The sequence below is a fragment of the Scyliorhinus torazame genome, chromosome 2 (assembly GCF_047496885.1).
Source record: "Scyliorhinus torazame isolate Kashiwa2021f chromosome 2, sScyTor2.1, whole genome shotgun sequence".
NCBI lineage: Eukaryota > Metazoa > Chordata > Chondrichthyes > Carcharhiniformes > Scyliorhinidae > Scyliorhinus > Scyliorhinus torazame.
Genome location: NC_092708.1, coordinates 82,104,160 through 82,113,288, shown reverse-complemented (window position 1 = coordinate 82,113,288; position 9,129 = coordinate 82,104,160). Strand labels below are relative to the sequence as shown.

At 58.1% G+C, this 9,129-nt stretch overlaps 1 protein-coding gene across 1 annotated transcript in view; it reads left to right on the top strand.

The window, feature by feature from the left end:
• The window catches only part of cep70 (centrosomal protein 70), a 131,711-nt gene that overhangs the window by 105,004 nt on the left and 17,578 nt on the right, over window positions 1-9,129 (top strand). The gene's annotated exons all lie outside the window — the stretch shown is intronic.

Genomic DNA, 9,129 nt, shown 5'->3' with positions numbered 1-9,129 from the left:
AAATAGCATTTCTAACCCCAGGCCTTCACGTTTGCAGACCAATTAAACATCTAGCCGAAATGACCATGGTATCTCTCTAAGACTTGAGCCAATTCACTCCGGACACATTCGGTTTGTAAAGAGAGCTAGTCATCCGATTTCTACACACGTTCGCAGGATTTACAGGTCTAGTACCTCACTTCTGCTAATCCGCTCTGTCCTGAGCTGTTTTTACGGCTTCTGACGTTGTCTTTTGTTGTTTTAATTCCCAGTCAGTCACAAGCAATTTTTCATTTGTACTTCCTCCATCTGCCGACACACCCCGTAGCGCAGTGATGATGATCCATCCCAGCTGCGGTATACTCTGTTTAAGCCCGCTTCATCAGACATGCTAATACCGCAGTCGGTACAGTTCAACCTTTCTCATCTACAAGGACAGTGCTCCACTCTTGTGGGGTACCCACCTGCGCCAACAAATTAACTATTGAGCCGAAACACGAGTCCGTCGCATTCCATCCTGGAACACGGTAGGTCTCAGGTTCAGGCTCCTTAGGTGTCTGCCCCTTTCCCTTAAACATTGCTACCGAATCCTGTTTGTGACACCAAATTTGTCTTGGATTACTCCAAGGTTCTTATGATTCAGACACAATGTAATAAAAACCAAGACAGAAGTTCATCTGCTCTATTTTATTAGCAAAAATAGTACAAATAAGAATATAATATAAGGATACAAATAAGAATATAATATAAGGGGGGAGGGGAGGGGGGGGGGGGGAGGGGGAGGGGAGGGGGGGAGGGGGAGGGGGAGGGGAGAGGGAGAGGGGGAGGGGAGGAGAAGGGGAGGGAGGGGAGGGAGAGGGAGGGGAGGGAGGAGAGGGGAGAGGGGAGGGAGGGAGGGGGAGGGGGAGGGGAGAGGGGAGGGGAGAGGGGGAGGGGGGGGAGGGGAGAGGGGGGAGGGGGGAGGGGAGGGGGAGGGGGGGAGGGGAGGGGAGGGGAGGGGAGGGGGAGGGGGGAGGGGGGGGAGGGGGAGGAGGGGGGAGGGGGAGGGGAGGGGAGGGGGGGGGGAGGGGAGGGGAGGGGGGGAGGGGGAGGGGGGAGGGGGAGGGAGGGGAGGGGGGGAGGGGAGGGGAGGGGGGGGGAGAGGGAGGGAGGGGGGGAGGGGAGGGGGAGGGGGGGGGAGGGGGGGGGAGGGGGAGGGGGGGGAGGGGGGGGAGGGGGGAGGGGGGGGGAGGGGGGAGGGGGGGGGGGAGGGGGGAGGGGGGGGAGGGGAGGGGGGGAGGGGGGAGGGGAGGGGGGGGGGAGGGGAGGGGGGAGGGGAGAGGGGGGGGGAGGGGGGAGGGGAGGGGAGGGGGGAGGGGAGGGGAGGGGGGGAGGGGAGGGGGGGTGGAGGGGGGAGGAGGGGGGGAGGGAGGAGGGGGGGAGGAGGGAGGGGAGGGAGGGGGAGGAGGGGAGGGGAGGAGGGGGGGGAGGAGGGAGGGGGGAGGGAGGGGGGGAGGAGGGGGGGAGGGGAGGAGGGGGGGGAGGGGAGGGGGGGGGAGGGAGGAGGGGGGGGAGGAGGGGAGGGAGGGGGGGGAGGGGAGGGAGGAGGGGGGAGGAGGGGGGGAGGGGGAAGGGGGAGGGGAGGAGGGGGGAGGAGGGGGAGGGGGAGGGAGGGGAGGGGGGGGGGGAGGGGAGGGGGGAGGGGGGGGGGAGGGGGAGGGGGAGGGGTGGGAGGGGGGAGGGGGAGGGAGGGGGGTGGGGAGGGGAGGGGTGGGGGAGGGGGGGAGGGGAGGGAGGGGGGGAGGGAGGGGGGGGGGAGGGAGGGGGGGGGGGAGGGGGGAGGAGGGGGGGGAGAGGGGGGGGGGGGGGAGGGAGGGGGGGGGGAGGGGGGAGGGGGGAGAGGGGGGGAGGGGGGGGGGGAGGGAGGGGGGGGGGGAGAGGGGAGGAGGGGGGGGAGAGGGAGGGGGGGGGGGGGGGGGAGGGGGGGGGGGTGGGGGAGGGGGGGGAGGGGAGGGGGGGGGGAGGGGGGGGGGAGGGGAGGGGGGAGGGGGAGGGGGGGGGGGAGGGGGGGGTGGGGGGAGGGGTGGAGGGGGGGGGTGGGGGGGAGGGGTGGGGGGGGGGGAGAGGGGGAGGGGGGAGGGAGGGGGGTGGGGGAGAGGGGGGAGGGGGGGGAGGGGGGGGGGGGTGGGGGAGGGGGGGGTGTGGGGGGAGGGGGGGAGGGGAGGGGGGGGAGGGGGGAGGGTGGGGGGAGAGGGAGGGGGGGGGAGGGAGGGGGGGAGGGGGGGGGGTGGTGAGGGAGGGTGGGGGGGGGAGGGGGGGGAGGGTGTGGGGGGGGAGAGGGGAGGGGGGGAGGTGGGGTGGGGGGGGAGGGGGGGGGGGGGGGGGGGGGGGGGAGGGGAGGGGGGGTGGGGGGGGGGGTTGGAGGGGGGAGTGGGTGGGGGGTGAGGGAGGGGGGGGGAGGGGTGGGTGGGGGGTGAGGGTGGGGGGGGTTGGGGGTGTGGGGTGGGTGGGGGGAGTGGGAGGGGGGTTGAGGGGGGTTGGGAGGGGGGGGGGGGGGGAGTGGGAGGGGGGGGTTGTGGAGGGGTGGGAGGGGTGGAGGTGGGTGGGGAGGGGGGGGTGGGGGGGGTGGGGGGGGGTGTGGGGTGTGGTGGGGAGGGGGTGGGGTGGGGGGTGGGGGGGGAGTGGGAGGGGGGAGGGTGGGGGAGTGGGAGGGGTTGGGGGGGGTGTGGGGGGTGGGGGGGGATGGGGTGGGAGGGTGGGGAGAGGGAGAGGGGGAGGGGGAGAGGGAGGGAGGGGGGGAGGGAGGAGGGGGGGGAGAGGGAGGGAGGGTGGGGAGAGGGAGGGAGGGGGGAGGGAGGGAGGGGGGGGAGGAAGGGAGGGGGGAGGGAGGGGGGGGAGGGAGGGGGGGGGGAGGGGGGAGAGGGAGGGATGGGGGGGAGAGGGAGGGAGGGGGGGAGTGGGGGAGGGGAGGGAGGGGGGAGGGGGGAGGGAGTGGGGAGGGGAGGGGGGGAGGGTGGGGTGGGGGGAGAGGGGAGGGGTGAGGGGGGGAGGGAGGGGGGGGAGAGGGGAGGGGGGAGGAGGGGGGGGAGAGGGGAGGGGGGGGAGAGGGAGGGAGGGGGAGGGGGAGGGGGGGGAGGGAGGGGGAGAGGGGGAGGGGGGGGAGGGAGGGAGGGGGTGGAGGGGAGGGAGGGGAGGGGGGGTGGAGGGAGGGTGGGGGGGAGGGGGAGGGGGGGGAGAGGGAGGGGGGAGGGGAGGGATGGGGAGGGGTGGGGGAGGGAGGGAGGGGGGGAGGGGGGGGGAGGGAGGGGGGGTGATGGGGAGGGAGGGGTAGGGGGGGTGGGGGGAGGGGGAGGGGGTGGTGTGGGGGTGGAGGAGGGGGAGGAGGGAGGGGGGAGTGGAGTGGAGGGGTGGGGGAGTGGGGGAGGGGGGGGAGGGGGGGAGGGTGGGGGGGTGGGGGGTGGGGTTGGGGTTGGAGGGTGGGGGGGGGAGGGGGGGGGGGGGAGGGAGGGGGGGAGGGGGGAGGGGAGGGGGGGAGGGTGGGGGGGGAGGGTTGGGAGGGGGGGGTGAGGGTGTGGGTTGGTTGGGGTTGAGGGAGGGGGGGGGAGAGGGAGGGAGGGGGGGGAGGTGGGGGGGAGAGGGGGGGGGGGGAGAGGGAGGGGGGGGTGAGGGGGGGAGTGGGAGGTTGAGGGGTTGGGGTGTTGGGGGCGTGGGAGTTGTGGTGGGTGGGGGGGTGAGGGGGGGGTAGGGGGGAGAGGAGGGTGTGTGGGTTGGTTGGTGTTTTGTTGTGGTGTGTGGGGAGGTTGGGAGAGGGGATGGGGGGGAGAGGGGGAGGGGGTGGGGTTGGTGAGGGGGGGTGGGAGTTGGGTGGGTGTGGGTGGTGGGGTGTGGGAGGGGGGTGTGGAGGGAGGGGGGGTTGAGGGTGGGAGGGGGGGTGGGGGGGAGGGGGGGGAGGAGGGAGGGTGGGGGGAGGGGTGGGAGGGAGGGGGGGGGAGGGTGGGTTGGGGGGGGGTGGGAGGGAGGGGGTTGGGGGGGGGGAGAGGGGGGGGGGGGGAGGGAGGGGAGGGTGGGGATGGGTGGGGGGGAGAGGTTGTTGGTGGTTGGGGGGGGGAGAGGGAGGGTGGGGGAGAGGGGGGAGAGGAGGGGGAGGGGGGGGGAGAGGGGGGGGGAGGGGGGAGGGGGGGGGTTGGGGGTGGGGAGGGGGGTTGAGGTGGGGGGGGGGGGAGTTGGTGGGGGGGTTGTGGGGGGGAGTTGGGAGGGGGAGTGGGGGGGGTTGGGGGGGTGTGGGGAGGGGGGGAGAGGGGGGGTGAGGGTGGGGAGTTGGGGGGGTGAGGGGGGGAGGGGGGTGGTGGGGGGGTGTGGGGTGGGGGGGTGGTGGGGGGTAGAGGAGTGGGGTGGTGGAGGGGGGGAGGAGGGGTGGGGGGGGGGGAGGGAGGAAGGGGGGAGGGAGGGGGAGGGGAGGGGAGGGGGGAGAGGGAGTGGAGGGGGGGAGGGGAGCAGCTGGTGGTTGAGGTAGTTCTCTGCTGGGGGTTCTATTTTTAATTTTTGTGTCAGGATATCCTTCACAAATTGCACCCCAATCATTTAAAAACTAAATTGCTGGAACCCGCCCCGCTGGTGTGACAGGGACTCACCCCTTCACTTTTACAAAACAAATTCCTGAAAATAAGGCTGAGGAAGCTGCCCTTGGGGCTGGCAGCTTCCATACCTTTTTCCCGCCCCCTGGGCCAGTCTGCTATAAAATTAGAAAATTCTGCCCGTGTTGTATTAATACGTTCCTCTATGTATATACAGCACACTAAATATGAAAAATCTTTTGTATGAGAGAATTGAGAATCCATGTATTGATCTATTAAAATATCTGTGCAAATCACATGCTGCCAGGAAATTCCTGGCAACTACTTGGCAGTCTTGTACTAAAATTAGAAAAACTGGCAGCAAAAACTATACCAGGATTTAATTTTTCTTTTAATTAACAGTTTAAAGATATTGGTTTCTAAGAAAATGGATCTCATTTATAAGACTTTGTACATTTCTGATGGAATAAATAATCCTATGTTGATCATCCAGTTTTGTCAAAACTTATGGGCGGCACAGCAGCACAGTGGTTAGCACTGTGGCTTCACAGTTCCAGGGTCCCAGGTTCTATTCCCGGGTTGGTTCACTGTGCCGAGTCTGCATGTTCTCCCTGTGTCTGCGTGGGTTTCCTCCGGGTGCTCAGGTTTCCTCCCACAAGTCCCGAAAGATGTGCTGTTAGGTAATTTGGACATTCTGAATTCTCCCTCTGCGTACCCGAACAGGTGCTGGAATGTGGGGACTAGGGGCTTTTCACAGTAACTTCATTGCAGTCTTAATGTAAGCTTACTTGTGATGATAAAAATTATTATTAAAAACTTACTTCATTACCTCAACAAAATTTATTAAAGCAGTATAATTGTTTGATTTGTAACATGACAATTTTTACATGTATCCCTGCCAAACATGTACTGGTAACTAAAATTTACACGCTACTTCAAAATTGAAACCTACTTTACTTCCTAGAATCAATGGAATCCAGAATGGTAGAATTAGTTTGATGAGAAACCTAGTTTGGCACCAAGCCAAATCATTGCTGCACGCCAACCACTGTTAATCCTGAACTTCACTAACCCTTTCACCAATTATTGTGCAGCATTGGTCTATGATGGTAGATAATGAATGGAAAGAACTGCAAAAGGCCAAAGCATACCAATATATTTATTAAAAACCCATTTAACACTTTTTCTAATTTGTTTTGGGAGATGAGTTTTTTCCTAGTTTAAAATCCATTCTATCATATCTTTTTAATTTTACAATTTTCTTTCAGATTTTAAATGATCTTAACTCTATTGTAAACAGTGAATATGGTCCAACAGATATTTATAAACTGAGGCAAAAATTGCTTCCACAACTCCAAGCAGAAGCTATTCCAGACAATATTTTGGTGTATATGCACCTTGTTGGTACTATAGAGGTGTGGGCTGAACAATTAATAGCATTGTAACATATATTTGTCATGTAGTGTAATCCAAATATAACTGATTTATAAATAGTCTTAATTGTGGAATACTATTTCTCGAGCTGTTGAACTCTGGAGGGTGCGATGATGTAGCAGCAACGTCACTGGACTAGCCATCCAGAGGCCCAGACGGATGCTCTTGGGATATGGGTTCAAATCTCACCATGACAGCTGGTGAATAAAATTCAATTAGATTCAATTAATAATGAATTAAAAACTAGTCTCAGTAATTGCTGTAAAATCCCATCTGGTTTACTAATGTCCTTTGGGAATGGCTTCTGAAATTGGCTGGCTAACCATTTAGTTGTATGAAACTGCAAAGGAATTAACTGGACGGAACAATGGCACACTGTTGACCCTGCAAAGTCATCCTTACTAACATCTGGGGACTTGTGCTGAAATTGAGAGACCTGCCCACAGGCTATTCAAGCACTAGCCTGACATAGTCATGCTCACAGAATTATACCTTATGTCCAATGTCCCAGACACTACCATCACCATCCCCAGGTATGTCCTGTCACACTTTCCACTGCAGGGCAGACTCACCAGAGGTGGCGGTACACAGCCAGAGGGGAGTTATCCTGGAGGTCCTCAGCATTGACTCTAGATCTCATCATGTCTTATGACTTGGCATCAGGTCAAAAATGGGGAGGGGGCATCAATATTGATCACCAAGAGTGGACCAAGCACATTTAGTCCTAAAGACAGAGCTCCTAGACTAGGTTTGCAGCAGGTGGTGAGGGAAAAACCTACTTGTCCTTGTCCTCACAAATCAACAGATATGTGATCGTAACGGTAGGAGTGACCACTGCACAATCTTTGTGGAGATGGAGTCTCATCTTCACATTGACGATACCCTCCACTGTGTCGTGTAGCACTGAAATAACTGGGATAGATTTTGAATTGATCTAGCAATTCAAAATGAGGCATCTATGAGGCGCCGTGAGGCATTAGCAGCAACAGAATTGTATTCGCCCACAATCTGTTACCCTATGGCCTGGCATATCCATCACCCACCATTACCATCAAGTCAGGGGATCAACCCTGTTCAATGAAGAGTACAGGAGGGCATGCCAAGAGCCAGCACCAGTCATACCTGAAAAATGAGGCGTCAACCTGATGAAGCTACAACAAAGCACTATTTACATGCCAACGATATAATCAGCATACGGTAGACAGAGCAAAGTGATGTCACAGCCTAAGGATCTGATCAAAGCTCTGCAGTTCTACCACATCCAGTTTCGATTGGTGATGAACAATTCAACAATAACTGGAGGAGGAGACTCCACAAATACCCCCATTTTCAGTGAGTGCAAAAGTAAAGGCTGAAGCATTTGCAGCCACCTTTGGCTCGAAGTGCCGAATGGATGATCCATCTCTGCCTTATCCTGCAGTCCACAGTATCACAAATACCAATTTGATTTATTCCATGTGATATCAAGAAATGACTGAAAGTGTTGGACCCTTCAAAGACTATGGCCCCTCAAATGTTCCAGCAATAGTACTGAGAACCTGTGCTCCAGAACACGCCGTGCCTCCTGCCAAACTGTTCCAGCTACAACATTGGCATCTACCCGACAAACTGGAAATGTACCCTTTCCACAAAAGGCAGGTTAAATCCAACCCGGGCAATTCCGTCTACTCTCGATCATCAATAAAGTGATGGATGGTGTTGTCGACAGTGCTATCAAGCAGCACTTTCACAGGAATAACCCGCTCACTGACACTCGGCTTGGGTTCCAGCAAGGTCACCCAGCTCCTGATTTTGTTACACAGCCTTGGTTTCAAATGTGGGCAAAAAAGCTGAACTCCAAAGATGAGGCAGGAGTGTCTGCATTTGACATCAAATCAGCATTTGAGGGAATGTGGCATCAAGAAGCCCTAGTAAGGCTAAAGACAATAGGACAAACTCTCCACTGGTAGGAGTCATACCTAGCATGAGTCAAGTTGGTTGCGGTTGTTGGAGTTCAATCATCTCAGTCCTTGGACAGTGCTGCAGGATTTTTCCAGTCTTAGGCCCAACCACCTTCTGCTTATTAACAACCTTCCCTCCATCATAAGGTTAGAAGCATTGATGTGCAATCACCCGTGAACAATGTTCAGGACCATTTCCAATTCATCAGATATTGAAGCAGTCCGTGTCCACACAAAGCAAGACCTGGATAAAAGTCAGGTTTGGACTAATTAGTGACAAGTAACATGTGTGCCACATAAGTGCCAGGAAATGACTCTAACCACGGAGAATTGAACCATGCACCCATGACATTCAATGTCATCACTATCACTATCCCCACTATCAACATCCTGGAAGTCACCACTGACTAGAAACTGAACTGGGTCAGCCATAAAAATACTGTGGCTACAAGGTCAGAGGCTGGGAATTCAGCAGCGAGTATTCATCTCCTGACTCCCCAAAGCCTGTCCATCTACGAGCACAAGTCAAGACTGTGATGGAATACTCTCTGCTTGTCTGGATCAGAGCAGTTCCAACGACACTAAAGAAGCTCAACATCATCCAGGACAAAGCAGCCACTTGATTGAACAAAGAACAATACAGAACAGGAATAGGCCCTTCGGCCCTCTTAGCCTGTACCCGGTCATGATACCACTCTAGGCCAAAACCCTCAGCACTTCCTAGTGCTGTATCCCTCTATCCCCATCCTATCCATGTATTTGTCGAGATGCCTTTTGAATGCCATTAATGTATCTAAAGATTGGTACCCCTTCCACAAACATTCACTCCCTCCATTACTGACATACAGTGGCAGCAGTGTGTACCATGATGCACTGTAGGAACTCACGAAGGCTCCTTGGACAGTACCTTTCAAACCCACGACTACGACCATCTAGAAGGACAAAGACAGCAGATGCATTGGAACACCCCCCCCCCCCCCCCCTTCTACATACCATCCTGAATAGGAACTATATCATCGTTCTTTCATTATTACTTGGTCAAAACCCTTGAACTCATATTCTACCAGCAGTGTGTGTACCTATACCACATGGACGGCAGCAATTCAAGAAGCTGGCTCACCATCACCTTCTCAAGTGCAATTGGGGATGGGAATTGATGCTATCCTAGTCAGCGATGCCCACATCCCACAAATTAATTTAAAAAATAATAATTAACCAAAAGA